At 43.5% G+C, this 18677-nt stretch overlaps 1 protein-coding gene across 2 annotated transcripts in view; it reads left to right on the forward strand.

Moving 5' to 3' along the window:
* Nucleotides 1-18677, forward strand: part of SGCZ (sarcoglycan zeta) — a 1846920-nt gene that overhangs the window by 1636835 nt on the left and 191408 nt on the right. The window lies entirely within an intron of this gene.

The raw sequence follows: 18677 nt of genomic DNA on the forward strand, positions 1-18677 counted from the left end.
AACTTTTGAGCAGTGCTGTGCCTTATGTATCCTCTGGGGGCTGGCACAACTCTGACATCACTAATCATGGATTCAGAACATGTGACCACTCCCATCCATACATAGGGCACCTCACCAGGGTGTGAGGGCAAACCTCCATAATTACTGCTGGCATGCCCATAACTTACCAGGCCTTACTGTCAGCAGGAGAGATGACTAGCCATTTTACAGCTTGGTTACATTCTCCCCCTGGTGAATCCCACCGACCCCGGCTGGGACCTAAATTTGAAGTACCTTTCTTCAGGAAGCACTGTAAAATGAATGACACACATAATTAGTATAACATTACAGATTCACAACATATTGCGCCAAGCAATCCCTGACCAGCAGCCACTAGCTTATGCAACAGCTATCCTGTTCCCCCCTAATAATAGTGGCGAGGATCAGGTTTCTTGACTTCCCGACCCCCCATGTCCAGGCCGGTCACGCTATAATCACGTGACGACCCCCTTTCAGGCCGATACACCACTTTGTGTTTATAGACACTCCTGCCTATACTCCACACCTGCATAAGGTGCGCTATCCTCTCCTCAGCTCTGCTGCCCTTAATGGCACCCCCTTTATTGACCATATATTCCTCTATGGTCTCTCGCAACCATCTGTCCCTATTGTCCTCACTGTCCTGCATGAGGGGTTCTGGAACGTAGGGATATTCCAAGCCATGGGAATATTTGTATTTGGCGGTAATAGCCCTCTCCGCCCGGCTACACATGGTTAAGTTAGCATCCCCTGCCTTCCCTGGCAACACCCATGATAGGGGCTCGTCTGGGTCTACGGGGTCTGTCAGTATACTGGGACCCTTGGGCTTGATACTGCCGTGGCAGATTTGGAACCACCACTCCTGCATCTCCTTTTGGTGTTTCCCTGGTGTAAATTCCCCCTTAGCCCACCAGTAGTCCACTACATCCTCCCTTTGCAGAAGGAACCGAGTGCGGTCCATCCACCCCACATAACCCTCAAATAATGGGGCCCACCACCGGGTCTCCCTAACCTTCTCGGGCTCCGATTCCAGGGATTCTCCCTCCTCTGCGTCCCCCCAGGAAGACACTCCTGATGTCCCAGTAGATCGGGACTTAGGCCACCCCACACTCTTTGGCCTTACTTCCAACTTTACTATAGCCACGCTAGGGCTCCAGCTAGATGTAGATGCCTCCCCTGAATAGCCTCCACCCACAGACCCATCGTCGGACGTATAACTCGCCAGTCTCTCCCCAGTCCGTTCCTCACCGGTTCCCTGGGACCCTCCCGACATCCCCAAACTGGACGTGGACCCACGGGAAAAGGTGACTGGGACAGGGGCCTTATCTAGGGCATGGGTTTGGGCATAAGGATGGGCAAATGGTATCCGTGGGGTTCCGACCCGCTCTCTACCTTTGGATTGTCCCGGATCACTGCGAGGACTCTCCGCTGGCTGAGCCTCACCCTTCTCGGCTCTCCTCGCAGCCTGCCAGCTCTTGGTTGTCACAGGTGATCGGGAAGCACTGCCGGATCGCTGAGGCGTTGTGGTTCTCTCTCCGGTCGTTCCGCTACCTCCGCCGGAAGTGACGTCATCACCTGAACCGGATACTCCACCATCTTGCGATGGATCCCCATGCGGGATCTCTTCCTCCACGACGACGTCCGGAAGTTCCGCTGTCTTCTCCAGCGCCGCCTGGGCCTGACACCGCTTCTCCTCCACGGATGCCGTCACCGGAGCCTGGTGAGTACAAGGGCTGCTCTTACCGTTCCGCAGGGTGGGCGTGGATCGCCCGTCACCGCTGGACCCGCCGGTCCCAGGACTGGAAGGGCTTCATCTCTCTGCCTTCCGCTCCACTGGCGACTCCCGACTCCTCACACCGATACTCCCGGTAAGTGGCAATCTCCTCCCGTTTTCTCCACAGGATACTGCTACAGGCCGGATCAATGCACCGGAACAACACTCTGGGTTCCTCATCGGAGGAATCTGCTTCCACTCTGCTCGGGGTCACCGATTGTGGCGACCGCCTTTTTGTCTCTCGGTCGGTACGCTGACCGACCGCTCCCTTCTCCTCGGGCTCGGCCTTAACAACTGGCCCCGATCCCCATTCTCCGGGATCCGCACTTTCTTTCCACAGTGCACCGGAGGACCCTGCGGACAGCCTAGCCGTATCCCCCACGGGTTCGATAGTCTGAATGGGCACAAATGTAGGCATAGGCCACAGGTACTGTGTACCACATTGCGGACAGCGCGCCGCTGTACCCACGGTACCGCCGGGTAGCCAGCATTGTAGGCAGAGGCCCACCACCGTCTCAGTGCCAGCCACCCGAATCACCAACACTCCTCCCGGTACTGAATATGGCTGGGTGGATACCATGGCAGTCACTTCTTGTGGACAGGCCATTGTCTTTGTAGGAGTCACTTGCAGCAACGGTCTGTTCTGTAAGCTGGCTCAGCGTGACTGACAAGCAGGGGTTGAGTTGCCGGCCACTCCCTTGACCAGCTCCACCCTCATCTGACACAGCTGGAAACCACCCCCATTAGTAGCAATTATGGGCGGGTCCCACAGCTCGATAGGATGTCCTTTAATTGAGGCCGCACCTTTCACAGTCCTGGAGGGCGCGGCCACAGCTTTCGCGCCATTACCCCCAACAGGGTGGGGTTCTTTCTTTGGCGCCAATCCCGGCCAACTGTCTGCAACTTTTGTAAATGCAGTTTTCTCTGCAGCAATCCCACGCGGTCTCCCAGGGAAGCGGGAGCCGCCATCTTGGTTTGCATGTCCAATCACTTCAGCTACCGAGGCAGCTCTTTGTATAGCGCTCAACGGCTGGCAAGCAGATCCTTCTTTTTCACCACACATTACAACAATGTCTTCAACACTGTCCTCCAGGGTAGTACCCTGCGATCCTAGGCAGGACCAAAACGGTGCGGCTACAGCCTTAGCACCACTCCACAGCAGGCTCGTGAAAGTAATTTCCTTAGCATGCTCTTCATCCGCACACACGCCATGTGCTCTCTCTTTATTATCCTCCGTCCGCCATCTTGGACCTTCCGCACCGCGCGGATCCTCCATTCTTGCGGTCGCCATTCTTTCACTGTACTTAGAATTATTGTACATGGAGCTCCTCTCTGCGGGGCAGCTACCATACCGGCACAATAAAGATTACCTTGATGCACCACCTTGTGTACCTAATGTAGGCTGGACTCGTGTTTGCAGGCTAGGCTCACTCTATCTGTGTCTGCTGTATCTCCTTCCTCCCAGTCTGTGCTCCCTTCGGTAAGTGGTCTGGAATGGGCTAGAGTACTCTGGCTCTTCCATGCAGTACTTGGGCGTCTACCTACTGTTTGCTAGCCTAGCGCAGACCCTCTCCAGAATTCCTGACCACGTTAACAGGCTATCCCTTTAGGCATCCTACCAACCTCAAGGTGACTAGGACAGCTATAGCCCGGCTCCAAACCCCCAACTCCTCTCAGGCCCCTAGGTCGTCCCTGCAAACTGACAAACTCCATCAGCCCCCTGACTACCCCTAGGTCCGTCCCAACACAGCACAAAGTGGCAGCATACACTCTCCCTGTTTCCCAGTGTGCCTAGCAAAAGCCTGTCCTGTTGACAGGTCTACATATCTCAGCAGCGCCTCCAAATGTAACGGATTTTCTGGCCTAGCCTGACCCACCCAATCTCACATTGGCCCCTGTGGTCTAACCAGTCCCCATTACAGTGTAGTGTCTGGTGGTGCACCTGTTGGCAACAGGACTCCTGAGTCTCCCGCATGATGTTGTGTGGGGATTGCCAACCCAAACAGGCCGCTGAGGTAGTGTGCATGAGTCCTACCTATATCCAGTGCAGCGCCTCCACCTCATCAGGATCCCAGCGTCCGCTTGTGGATGGCCCTGGTGAGTAACTCCTCTGTGGTGCAGTCCTCTGTGTAATCAATCCACACTTACACACGAGGGTATGGTTTAACAGGATCATCTTTATTGACTTGCGGTGGGCCAGCTGCCCCTCACAGTGGGTGTACTTAGCCTCTCATGTTCACCGCACTTCCCTTTGAAAGGTGTCCTTTCCCTGAATTGGTGGATTCCCTATCTCCCCTCAGGGAGATAGTCCCTGTGCCAGGTCCCTGGTCACAGTCTTATAAGCTGTCTCCTCCCAAGCCTGCACTCAGACTTGCTCCTTGTCTCATAATCTCTTACATAACCTTCCAACAGCTTAGCAACAACTTCCAACTCTCTAACTTTTGAGCAGTGCTGTGCCTTATGTATCCTCTGGGGGCTGGCACAACTCTGACATCACTAATCATGGATTCAGAACATGTGACCACTCCCATCCATACATAGGGCACCTCACCAGGGTGTGAGGGCAAACCTCCATAATTACTGCTGACATGCCCATAACTTACCAGGCCTTACTGTCAGCAGGAGAGATGACTGTAGCCAGTTTACAGCATTGTTACATAAGTATAGCAATGCCTGGTCCAGGCTATCTTTCTGGCTCCCTGTCAAGTAAGACCTTGTAGCTACGGGCAGTGACAGGCTATCCTATGGGGTTTCCCCCTCCTCATGCTGACACTGAGTGACAGATCTGAAGGTGACATACTGTAGGAATCTGTGTGCAGCCAATAGTGGTGCAGATCCTGTGCCCTCCCCTCTAAGCCTCAGGGAGGAAGTGACCAAATTATAGGAAGGAGCTCAGCTCCTTAGAGGGGAGTGAGTGTCAGTCCAGCTTCCCCCTTCATGGGTAAGGACGTACAGTCGCCTCCCCGCTGGGAGAGAGACATGCTTTCAGCCCCTCATGGGCTGAGTGCATCAGAGCTAATCTAGCAGGGCCTCAAGATTGCCAGCAGGCCAGCACCATGTAGAAGCCTGTAATCTATCATGACAACTAATGCATTCACTGTAATGACATCAACAGTGGCTGCTACAATAAAGCATTCCTTTTAAGGCTAAGGCCCCGGTCACGCCGCTGTAACGCGCGCCCGCGATATTGGCGGCGCGTTCAGCTGATTCCTCGGTCTGCAGCTCACTGCAGGAGGAGAGACTGGGGGGGCGTGGCGGGGGAGTGACGGGGGCGCGGCCATGACGTCACCCGGCAGGTTCGCCCTCATGCCTAATCGCTCGACGCGAGTCCTTCCTGCTCTCAATTCTATTGAGAGCAGGAGAAGCTCTCGCCCGAGCGCTGCGGCCCCCCCTCGCAGCGGGCCCAGCGCCATTGAGGGGAGGGCTCTCGTGCGTGCAGCGTCTGCCACAGCGGACGCTGTAGTAGGCAGTGGGGGCAAGGCCTTATACTTCTGGCTAAGCGGCAATCTATTGGACAGGAGTAAGGGAGTAAAGACTGTTATGGTAGGGACTGCCTTCAGCTCTACGGAAGCCTACTATGACTGGAGGCACTGTCACCAAGGAGAAGATCACCAAGAAGCACCGTAAGCCTGTCCTGTTTCCCTGTGTCATCGCGGAACTCTCAGCATCTCCTAAGCCAAACAGTTACCAAGCACCATACAGACCCTGTAGCCAGGCAAGATCTCCTAGGGGGTGGGGGAAGCAGCGCTACATAAGAAAAATATACTTTTGTTTCCATGTGGATTTCAGAACCATAAACGGCATGTTTTCCTGTATCTCTTCAGTGAAACCATGAAATTACAGTATGAAACTATAGCTCAAGAGTGATTTTCCCTTGTGTTTGCCTTTACACTTAAAGTAAGCAACTATGACTATAAATTAGAGGAATATTACATTTCTGTTTTCAAGATGTTATTTGTATTTGTTGAGCCAAAGTGCAGCTTATCCTGTGATTACAGCCAGTAAGCACAAGCATTTGTATCGTTTCTATCCACACCAGGTATAAACAAGATAAGCCACATTTTGTGCTATCGTTGTGTACATATCCACATTCACAAAAATAGAGCTATAAATATGGAATAGCAAAGCACACTGCAATAACCAAAACATACAATTTTATAAAATATAGCTTTAATAATGTAAATTGTAACTTTTTAATATATTTTGGTTTGCTTTTTTTGCATTTGTGACAGTAAGCATCCAGGATTGCTGATTTACTTTTTGGCTTTCCATCTTGGTTGTTTGCATATGCCTCAATTTAAAAAACTAAAAATGTCATTTGGATAGTACAATAGATGCCCAATATACAGTAGGACAGTGTATGTGATTTTTTTTAAAATGGGAAATTAATGTAATTCATGTGTTATTGCTGATTTGTTAATTAAAAAAACATACCAACTAGTGTACAAAATAAAATAAATTGGACTCAGTAAAAATATTTGCACCTGGATTGAAATATGGTTAAAGGATATACAACAGAGAGTTGTAATAAATGTAACCTGTTCAGGTTTGGCTAAAGTTGTGAGTGGAGTACCTCAAGGATTGATACTTGATTTATGAATGACCTTGTGGTTGGCATAGAGAGAAAAGCCTCCATCTTTCCTGATGACGCTAAATTGTGTAAGGTTGTGTAAACCTATAGAAGAGATAAAAGCCCAGAGCTACTATATCCAGTTCTCTCCATGACTTCACAATAGTAGACCAAGAACCTTATAAGAAGTCTTTTCTGTAAGTGTGGACCATCATAGCAGGAATTTCCCTAAACCATTAAATATTACACTATGGTTTTTCTTCTTCTTTTTTTCCCTTGTGCTATAGGATTGTTCCTTTGGATAACTGAAAGCCAGGCATGTGTGGCATGGGGAAAGTGTCATATCCCATGCCATGTACAGTACAAATGTTATGAGACATAGCGGCTTTTAATAAAGTATGAAACTGTAACAGTAGAGATGTGCAAGGTCTCTAGACAAAGAGACGTGTGTACATTTTATCTTGTATTCAGACACCTGCGAGGTTACTACTGAACATATTATCATAGGCGAACATATTCAGTGCACCAAATGCCGGCCATGCACTGAACTGCAACAACATACTGTAAATAAGGGCACATATAATAATTCCAACTGACTGCAGATGAGGTGCGTGTGTCTCAGCGCAGCTCGGCTGTGGACGCGGTGGGGACAGCAAAGTGCTCATGTCACACGTCGGCACCTACGCGGGAAAATAAATAGTCATCTGTACAACTACAATTTAGGATTTTTAGTATATTGCAGACCACTTACAACACTGGGTCTCATCTTTCAGTGTCAATACAGTTAATTTTGTTAGAGATAAAAGTGAATTCATTTTTTTAATACAAAACAATTACCCTAATAATCCATGTCTAAATTAATATGTATTAAAATAGAAAATACCTGTTTGTTTTTCATTATAAAACCCTGCAATAGAAAGAAATGGAAAATAAAGTTCAATAGTTAACAAGTCTTGTTTAGAATGGCATGACATCCTTCTCCTTGTTCATGATGTAAAAAAAATGCATACTGTGCAGCAGGTTTATTTTTCAAATACAGGTTTATAACTGAGTAAATATAATACTGTGCACTGATTTTATTTATTTATTTTATTTTTATTTATAAAATGTTGTACCAGGAAGTAATACATTGGGAGTTACCTCTCGTTTTCAAGTATGTCCTGGCTTGATCCAGGCTTTATAATTTGCACACCAATTCAAAATTATATTTCATGTTAGGTTTACATTTGACTGTCAGAACCAGGAGGTCTTTTGTTGGAAAGTTGGTATGCAGTACTACTGGTGACTTTTGCATAATTCATAAAGCTTACACTCAAAGAAACATACGTTTTTGATTCAGTGTACTGCTAAAAATACAATTACAGAATAACACTATTAGAAAATGAGGACACATCTCTATCTTAATAGTTAAATTGAAAAAAAAATAGCATAATTTGATTTTTTTTAAATCACATTTGAGGGTGAAATATGACAATTGAAAGCATGTACGGTAATCTTGCAAATACTGATGTACAGTATATACTGTATGTGTGTTGTGACAGGGTGTGTCACAGTCTCCATATGCTAGACAATGCTTCCTGTATGTATGTTTTCTATATGTCCATATGTAGTGCCACCTACATGGGGAAAGAAAGGACCCAGCTTGGGACACTACTTTTTACAGCCTCCTGCATCATCAACATAGAGAATCCTAAAAATGGCTGCTTTCCTCTAAACAGACCACAGCGTTGTGATGACCAACATACCTGCCACCACCTAAGAGAGCCAGCACCACCCCCAGAACTACTGCAGTAGGAGCTGTTGGCTGAGGATTTCATAGATATTTAATAGATATCCTAAACTAGGGCCATCATCACATTCCCCATCACCTTCCCCATCAAATTCAGCAGCATCACCACCAGCACAATGACAGCCTTGGGTCACTCAGTCATGCAGTTGTCCTCCAGAAGCAGTGCTGTCTCCATGTTCCCCATAATCACCACCACCAGCAGCAGTACTGCCATCATCACAGCAGGGACTAAGACTAAGAACAGAGGTATGGCCTGGGTGAGAGAGTTGAAGAAGATTGAAGTCTTACCTTTGGGCATTGGTTATAGTAAAGTGCCTATTTTGTTAGATGTGGATCATTGGATGTGAAAGCACGCCTGAGGCAAGAGTTGCCATACTGGAAAACCACATATTGTGGTGTTATCCCACACTTTATGAATGACACAGGAAAATATAGGAGAGACACACAGGGTCTCTCTCCTCCATCTTCTTTGTCATCATGAATACAGGCATACCCCGCATTAACGTACGCAATGGGACTGAAGCATGTATGTAAAGCGAAAATGTACTTAAAGTGAAGCACTACTTTTTCCCACTTATCGATGCATGTACTGTACTGCAATCATCATATACGTGCATAACTGATGTAAATAACGCATTTGTAACAGGCTCTATAGTCTCCCTGCTTGTGCACAGCTTCGGTACAGGTAGGGAGCCGGTTTTGCTGTTCAGGACGTGCTGACAGGCGCATGTGTGAGCTGCTGTTTGCCTATTGGGCGATATGTCCTTACTCGCGAGTGTACTTAAAGTGAGTGTCCGTAAACCGGGGTATGCCTGTAATCTCTCCTCCTGTTCCAGACCCTGCAAGTAGATATATTGGGTGGACCCACTTGGAAAATGGTTGTTCGCAAGTCTCAGCTGGAAAAGAGTACCTGTGGAGTGGACACTTACACACCAGTGTTGGTGGAGGTTGGCAGTACGACAGGTTGCATGTGGACACTGGTCCTAGTCTAAGCTCAGCTGGGCTATCTCTCAGCTCCTAACATAGTCTTTCAGTATCAGTTCTCTGGCTTCAGCAGTGCTCTCATTCCCATTCCCCGTACATAAAGATGTAGTAGACATTTTTGCATCTGTTGGACCATGCCAGCAGGGACAATAGCATCATAGATCCACCCCTTCTTTGCTCATGGCACCTACTGCTTGGCACATGTGTGTGTCCCGCTGCAAGCACCAATGGGAGCAATAACCTGCTATATCTGTACATTGATTATGCTGGTATACTTGGCCAGCAAGTCTTAGGTGATACTATTCATTGGGGTGGTTTTGGGGGGTGGACTTAGGCTGTTGGCTAGGTGAGTAGGGGTAGGGTACTTAGTGGGAAACACTGTCTGTTTTTTGGTGAAATCATCATTAATATTAGTTTCAAGAATACTATAAAGTGAAAATGCTGTTTGTTCAGCATAGCATCCACCACCAGCCTCCACAAACTGTCTTATGCTCAAAGAAAAGTGAATCAAAGTATAGCATTACTTGTAGCTGTGGTTAAAGCAAGCAAATCGAATGATCTCAAAGGTATAGCATATATAACATCCATCTGCGCACTTGCAGTACCCGGGTCCTGTGAGAAGAGGTCACCTGTCTCCATAAGAAGCCCGAGACCCGGGACCATGAGTGGCCTCTGGGATCTTTGTCATGCTGCTGAGCTCAGAATAGCAGAGATGCACCGTGATCTTCACTGCACTATTATCCTGATAATCACAGCAGAACAATTAAAGTAACTGCTTTGTCCCATCGGTGTGTCTTCAAACTGTGTAAAAGCAAAAGAATGATCCAATATGTCCGTAGTCAAAGCTCGCAAAGATTTCAAGGGAACCAATTGATAAAAAAAAACATTATATATTTAGAATATACTGAATCCAAAAATGTACTTTATATAAATTCTGGATCATTCTTTTACACTACTAGGTAGTATAGCTTGGATAATATTTCATATAGTAAGGATACCACTGGTGTCAGCTTAGTCGGCTCATCATCAGCAGCAGCAGCAGCAGCAGCTTTTCTTGTTTCTGTCTCAAAAAATACTTATTACTATATTCAGTAATAAGAGTTTCTTTTTGTCACAGGGAAATGTAACATTAAATTAGTATTTTTTTGGGAACTCACCCTCCGAGCTTGCTCCCAACCTTGCATTACAGATGGAAGTTAGGACATACTCTATATTTATCAACAAGCCCCACACAATGATACATACAAATACAATTTGAATTAAGCCATGGCAAAGAATGATTGATGCTGAATTGCTGCTGGAGGTGGTAATGGAAACTACTACTAGTTGCAGTTGTTGGTGGTGATAATAATATCTATGCCATGGGCAGGAATAATGGCACTGGTGGTGGTGGCAAGTCAGTCAGTGAGCTCAGTCTGCATCAGCAGATGCACTAGCTAGTCTCAACCTCCCTAAATGTATCTCTTACTAGACAATGCCTGCTATGGCAGCAGTCACACAAACAAACATGGTTCTGTATTTAAAGTTTTAATCTTTACATTGAAACATTTGAATTAATATGAGTATGTCCCTAGGCTCTCTATCCCTTGCATTATAGATGGAACAGTTAAGACATACACTCAAAACAACCAACCTAGATCTAATATTTATTACTGGCATTATAAGTATTAACTTGCGTGCCCTTATAAAATTGTATTTAAAAAAAGCAAAAGGGTGGTGGTGGGGGTAGGGGACACTTCTTTAGTGCTAACAGCGGTAGTGTGTAGCACTGGTAATATCTGCTATGTGGGAGATCTGGGAGGGCACTGATGTGGTGGCAGGACAGTCTTTATGGGAGGGATGGACAGAGACATATAGGCATAAATGATAATTTAGGTATGCATAGTAGATGCAAATTATTGAAATAACATTTTAGAATTAATTTGAAAAGTTCCTCAATACACAAAAATGCAATTTTCACAGCAGATTTGGACTTAGGCGAAACGTTTGCCAATCTCTAGTGTCTAAAACATTTTACTGAAACACCTGTCTTTGTCATTGCTTGTTTAATAAAGAAACAGCACCATGCCTAGGTTTATACTATTGTATATAATTATTTCACCCCACTAATCTTTTTTTTTTTACCATGGACATAAAAACAAATAGTTTTTTTAGCATAATTATGAAATTATTACCCCGCCCCATATTACTGTAGTCAAATTATTTCCACAATCAGTTCAAAAAAATATATACATGGTCAACTGATTATTCACAGAAGATACAAAACACAAAGTGAATTAATAGACAGTAATTTCATTGAAAACTCAAATAAAGTAATTTCTTGACCAAAGTAAATACTATAAAGCAGCACTCCAGGTTGCATTTTTTGCTTTGTTTATTATTATTTTTTAGTTCTAGCACCACATGCAGAGGTAAGTATTTCGGGAAGCATGGGATCTCCGGAGCTGACATTCAGCTCCGGAGTCCCCCTGCTTAAATCCTATAACTAAAAAATAATAATAAACAAAGCAAAAAATGCTATCTGGAGTGCTGCTTTAAATCAAAAGCGATTAGGGTGCCCCACTTCAGCTTAAATGAAATGGAAGAAGGATTGGGAAGGGGTGCTTATGGGTAGGTAATATGAATGATTAATGTTAGTGTAACGGGTCCTCCCCCACCCCATCTCATATTGGGCCTCCTCAGGGGACTCTCATTCTGGTTACAGGGATTTTGGTGGTGCATATCTGCTGGTAACAGGAGGGCCTGGGTCTCCCGCGATGTCATGGGGGATAACAGGACAGGCTTCTGGGGCTGTACCCGAATTCTTCTTAATGGTTCAGCACCTCCATCTTGTGCAGTCCCCAGTTGTGTGGGGTGGAGTATCTGCAAAATAGTAATCTCCCTCTCCTCCCAATATTTTCCACTCTCAGGCAGGAGGTAAAACAAAAGGGTTTTTTTTATTGTCCAGATCAGTAGCAGTATATGCAACGCACACAGCACTCCTCAAATGGGTGCTCACCACCAGGATGATTTCTAGAAACACTCCTTGTCCAATATAAGAGCTGTCCCTTTTTCTTCCCTTACTCCTTTGTGGAGCAAGAGAACATATCTCCCCTCTCCCCTAAGGGAGGGCCTTCAGCTTACCAAAGCCCTGGCAGCTTAATTAGAACCCACCATCCTCTTTCTTAACTGCAGAGGAACCACCTCTCTCAAAGCTAGAGAGGAACAACAACAAACAGGAAAAGGTAACCCCTTTAGTACAGATCCAGTAGTCCCACCCCTGTGCCCTTGACTGACACAAGGCATGAGCACTACCTTCTCTGACCAACTGAATTACAGTGCTTGTGGCAAACCCATTTTAACTCCTGGCAACCTGCCCTTACCAGGGATTATTGCACAGGAGGAGGAAAGAATAATAGCCCAAACCTACCAGGGCTATACAAGTATTAAAAATATTCTTTAATAATCATAAATAATAAAATTAAGGGGTTTACATTTTATTATTTATGGTTATTAAAGAATATTTGTAAAACTAACATTAATTATTCAGTTTGGGAGCCTGAGCGCTATATTTTGGGTTTCTTTTCTCCTTCAGATTATCTTAAATCAAATTCAGAAAATAATCAGGAGAACTGAGCTTGTGATAGAAGTTTATAAATATTTCTTTGTGATAATAATAACCTTTACAGGTAGCAATTACATGCTGCATAATATTTTAAGGTAAATATAACTTGAGAGGTAACTGTATCTGATTTGAGATGCTGACATAATAATTATTATTTCCTACTTTGCTGCTCCCGCCACTCATTATAGTAAACTAATAGTTATTTTAAATGGACATAATGAAATTGAAAATAAAGATTACTGACAAATCAATATCATGCAGCACAAGAGGAATTAATAAATACATATACATTTGTGTTAAAATAACTAACATCCACTGCTTATGGCAAGATACATATACCACTTCAACAAAATAGTTGGCACGCCGACCCCATCTGTATATTTATTATTAAAACTATTATTTTTAAAAGAAAGAGTGACATAAATTACCAACATTGAGAGAGAGAGATGGGAGTCCCAAGCTCCCTAGCGGCGCCACTACAACCGAATCCAGCAAAGTATAAATGTTAATGTTTCACAGTTGCACTTCTCAGTGACGTCCCATGTGTGGATTTTAACCCTTTATTGTCTCTCAAATAAACGATACAGTGTTAGAATCTCCCCAATAGCCTCTGATCCGAGGAATGTCTTGCATGGGGTACACTGATGAATAAACAAACTCACTGTTTTGCTGAGAAAGGGCTCCTGGACGTCAGCGTGCTCCAACCGGGATAAAAATAGATTGCGGATAGGAGAAAAAACTCAGGCGGTGCATCTGCTCCCAAGAAGAAATACTGCAGACCGGGACTTCTTACTGGTCAAACAACTTTATTTGGCACAGAGCAGCCGAAAGAACACACTCTTACGCTTTTCACGCATCACTCCGCGCTTTATCAAAGAGGAGTGACGCGCGAAATGCATAAGAGTGTGTTCTTTCAGCTGGCATGTGCCAAATAAAGTTGTTTGACCAGTAAGAAGTCCCGGTCTCCAGTATTTCTTCTTGGGAGCAGATGCACCGCCTGAGTTTTTTCTCCTATCCGCAAGAAATTACCAAAAGACTTCTAAGTGAATAGCATTTATTAAAGTGATAACATTTTATTAGATTTGGTAGGGAGAGTCCTGCTCTTTATACCATAAGGGTTATGTATCAAGAACTCCTACACTATTTTTTTCTGCTCATTCTTACAGATTATAGGTAAGTATGGTTAGTAAACATTAAGAGCAGGGCAATAGGAATCTAGGGATGAAAGGAAGATAGAGTCACTCTAGTCTTCTCTATACAGTACGTCCGTTAGTGACAGATCTATAGTGCAACTCAGATATTCTGCAGTTGATCTGATTATCTCAGCAGATATCTACTGTATAGTAAAGATAACTGTCGAAAACAGGCATACAGTATATCTGCACCTAAACTACCAAACACTATCAAAACGACACTACATGCACATGAGGAGAGGGGGAGGGATAGACTTCAGTTACACATACATACTTTACTATACAGTAGATATCTGCTGAGATAATCAGATCAACTGCAGAATGTCTGAGTTGCACTATAGACCTGTCACTAAAGGACTTACTGTATAGAGAAGACTAGAATGACACTATGACACTAACTTCCTCTCATCCCTATTGCCCTGCTCTTAATGTTTACTAACGATACTTGCCTATAATCTGTAAGAATGAGCAGAATATATATACTGATGCAGCGGACGTTATTCGAACACTTCACGTGTCATGTACATCGGAATCCTGATTTGAAACCGCGGGATGAACTCCAGCCTTCCCGCACTAAGATGCAAGCGTGGCGAGTGCAGAAAAACGAATTTTAGTGTTCTGGCTTTTAAAAACATGAAATTGACACAGTAGCACAGTAGCACAGTAGCACAGTAGTGTACACATTACAATTCATCCATTTTATTGCAAACGAAGAAACAGAATCCATTAAATTCAAACAAAACATTTGCGATAAGCGAGGGTGCCTGGGGCGATTGGCTGCATTCATGCTGCATGGAGAACAGCAAAATAGGCGCCGTGATGTGTTCGAATAACGGCCGCTGCATCAGTATATATATATGGAAGAAAACAAGAAGCGCATGCTCCATAGTGTGATTCTGTCAACATAATTTTCTAAAACAATCAAAATATCAGTCGTCAGGAAATGCACAAAAAAATGGAGCATTAACAAATGCATGTTAGAGTAACAACTCTGCAGCATTGGTGCTCGGCTCACTGGACGGAGGAAAACAGGCTCACTCAACGAATAAGGGAACCACTCCATGGCAATCAATAAAACTCCTTCGCAACAGTCAGGGCTGCATACGCCTGACAAAGTCACGTTTGCAATTAAATGTGTAAGGTGTTTAATTTGATACAGGTGTTGTATTTCTTTTAAATATGGTGTCTTGTTTTGTTCAGATTGTATTATCTTATAACTATGTCAGTGTATTATTTATTTTTTGTACAGTGTTGCGTTATTTAGTATTGCACATTCTATTAGTAAGACTATTGGTATGCTTTCTCATTTGTTACCAGACTTTATTAGTCTGTATCAATGAATGAGTTTGTTGGTTTCCTATTTTTAGAAGATTTGCAGCACTGATTACGTTTACATTTGTATCCTTAGATCATTTGGTAGATGTCCTGGGATTGGTGTTCTCTCATTTCATTACGATATTATCCATTGGAGGGTTCAGTTGCCAGCTTCTGGTGTGGCATATCAGCTTGATTAAGGGAAGAGGGAGTGGATTTCGTATGAGGTGGGAGACACCTATTTATGGAGTTTTATCTGAACAGGGAGGTTACTCTTTGATAAAGTGCCGTAGAGGCAGGAAACGCGTCAGAGGACTTACCTGTTTATGTGTTTTTGGCTTCATGCCTATTAAATAATTTTTATTTTTACACGCTTCCAGTCCAGTCTTTTTTCTGCAGTGCTTCTACCTTTTTTCTGCTCACTAGTTATTCCCCTACACCACAAACTTATGTAACCCCTGCTCATGCACAATGATCTCTCAACCAAACTTGATGGAATCACATGCTACATCCACCAATCCTATCCCCCTTCCCTTTTTTGGTTGATGTGGTGTCACCTGAAAAGGAGTGAAGCACAGCCAATCAGGTACCATGTGCTTCCCTCCCTTTAAGGTGACATAAGATCACCCAAAAAAGGGAAGGCATCACATAGTATATCCACATATCTGCACCAGGGAATGAGTGTCCCAAATATTCAACTGACAGTGATGACTCATCCAGTTATGAAGATGTTGACACAGGGGGATGAGCTTACACTTACCAGTACCTGGATGTCATGCTCAATTATGAGGCTGGGACACAAACAGCTAGTGCCTTCCACCAATTGCTATTAAAGTACAACCCCTGCTTCCCTTGCCCTGGTCTTCGGCTGTCAGGAGCCAGCCCTGGGGAATACTGTCCGACCAGTTAATCAGTGTCTGGCAAAAATCTAGTCCTGTCCTACAACTCTTTGATGCCTTGCAGCCTTGGACTTGCCCACTTTCTGCTCTGAAGCCTACAGTATATAAGGTCAGGAAGCTGAAAATATCAGGGCGTTGCAATTCAGTTTCTGTTTTGCCCACGCTCCTGGAATTTTCGTCTCATAACTAATTATTGCCTGCTATACTGTGTATGCCCTCTAATGTGCTCTGGACTTTGCCTTGCTTAACTCCTCAAGTACTTTGCCTGCTATACTGTGTATCACCATAGATCTGTACTGGACCTTGGTTTTCCTAACCCCTCATGTTACCTTGCTTAATAAACCTGTGAATGACCCTGAATTGCTTTTTACTCTGCTCCATCTAATACAACACCCCTGAATTTCCTTCCTGAGCCTCTGTCTTTGCAGAGTGTTCTCAGACTGCTGGTGTATCAGGTACTTGTTGACATACTGTAATAAAGTGAAATCCATTTAGTTATTATCAGTTAATTTTTTGCATTATCCATTTTATATAGTGTTAATATACTTAACAGACCTTGCACATTTTTATGGGGATTAAGCGAGAAATATATAAGATATGATGAAAAATGGAAAGGGTTCCTTTTTTGAGTTTAACACAGATGTAAAAATCAAGATAGCAATCTAAGGCAGATGATGTAGAGAAGGAGTTTGTCATTCATGATTCAAATAAAAAAAGATATGACCTAATAGTGAAGTACTTTACTCTGCACTATCCTAACTGGACTAACATTGCTATTTCTATTTAATGCATATATAATTAAAATGTATGTAAGTCCTAAATGTTTTTTTTATAGCCAACTCTCATATAGTAGATGGTGTATAGTACACCAGTATAATGTACAGTGTATTACTGTACATGAAGTGTATATCCTGAATGCTAAGGCATTGGGGAAATACAGTATCGTACAGATGGAACTATCGGTTTTGGCCCAGATTCTGAGGACTTCTATGAACATGTCAGGGAAAATCCTCAGTATAGCCCATAGAAGCTGTAATGGCCTATCGGATTAACACAGTTGGTGTCCCTGCATTTGAATGGAACTCGCACTGTGTGAATTCTATCGGGTTGTGAGTTCCATTCAAACGCAGAGACCCCTGCTGTGTTAATCCGATGGGCCATTACAACGTTTATGGACTATGCTACAGAGTGTTTGTGAGACACTTCTTAATTTCCCTCACACACTGGCTCAAAACCATCAGTTGCATCTGTATTACAGTGACATATAGGTGCCTCTTGCTGAAACTGTGTAGTGAACAATATAAAAAGAAAGAAAGTGGAAGCATACTATGCAACATATAGTTGTGAGTTGCCATTACCTTGTTCTATGCATTTATTTGTGTCCATGGCAACCACTATACCTCCTTTACCTGTTGGTTTGATGGTGATGTTGTGGTTGTTTTGCAGTTCCTTGATGACAGAATACTCCATGGGACAAATTCCTTCCTTACTTCATCTGTGTTAGATTGTTATCTTGGATTTTTTAGCTGTGTTACATATATAGAATCTTTTATAAATTAGTATTGTTTGACCTGAGGAAGAGAGTTCCAAAAGCTTGTCCTAAATATTAAATTGTTAGTTCAAATAAAAAAAAGATATCACCCAATACTAAAGTACTTCTTTATTCATGGAAAATGGACGGACACGTCTACAATACTTCTACAGATGTAGCAAGTCTTCCGTGCTGCTTTCACGTGATGGTTGCACCGGCACTGCGCACTTCTGCTTGTTTGTCCACCAGTGCTGAGGACAATAGGTCTTGCTACATCTGTATTTTATTAACTATGAAGTATAACAAATGTTAAATGGTAGTGTAGACTTAAATAGATCAAGATAAATATTGGTACATTCATTTAACACAGTATATGTACTTTTGCTTTGAGTTAAAATTCTCAAAAATTGTGAATAAATAAATAAAATAATGTGCTAATTAATGCAAAGTACTAAATTGCATTGAAATTTCGAACAGCAGTAATGTACAGTAGCTAGTATGCATTTGAGGTATTCATCAATTAAATAACTTTAATAGCTCTTGTATAACACCTATATTTAAAAAATGGTTTTCCAGTTCAAATTTCCATCTGATCATGGAAATATGTAAATAGCCAAATGTGGTTTTGGGAAGATATGCAATATAATTTTGATTAAAAGTAAGACCTTGACACTCAAAAATCATAAGTTTCATACATAGTTTAGCATATGTGAACAGTGGAATGTTATATATTTTTCTGCACTACATATTTATTTTCTGCATCAGAAAATTGACTCTACTTATACTACTAGATTTCCCTCCCCCCCCCCCCCCTTGTGTTGAATAGAGACAACCGCACAAAGCTGAAGTGGGCATCTCCCTTCTATTAAGTGAAATATGTATTAACGTCATCTTGTATACAGAAGATGCAGTATTTTGCATTCTTTTAGGAATATATGCAGTTACATTAGTAAAATATACACATTTACTAAGGGGTTTATTCATATCAGCTGAAGCAGCCA

Source organism: Ascaphus truei, chromosome 1 (genome assembly GCF_040206685.1).
Source record: "Ascaphus truei isolate aAscTru1 chromosome 1, aAscTru1.hap1, whole genome shotgun sequence".
Lineage (NCBI taxonomy): Eukaryota > Metazoa > Chordata > Amphibia > Anura > Ascaphidae > Ascaphus > Ascaphus truei.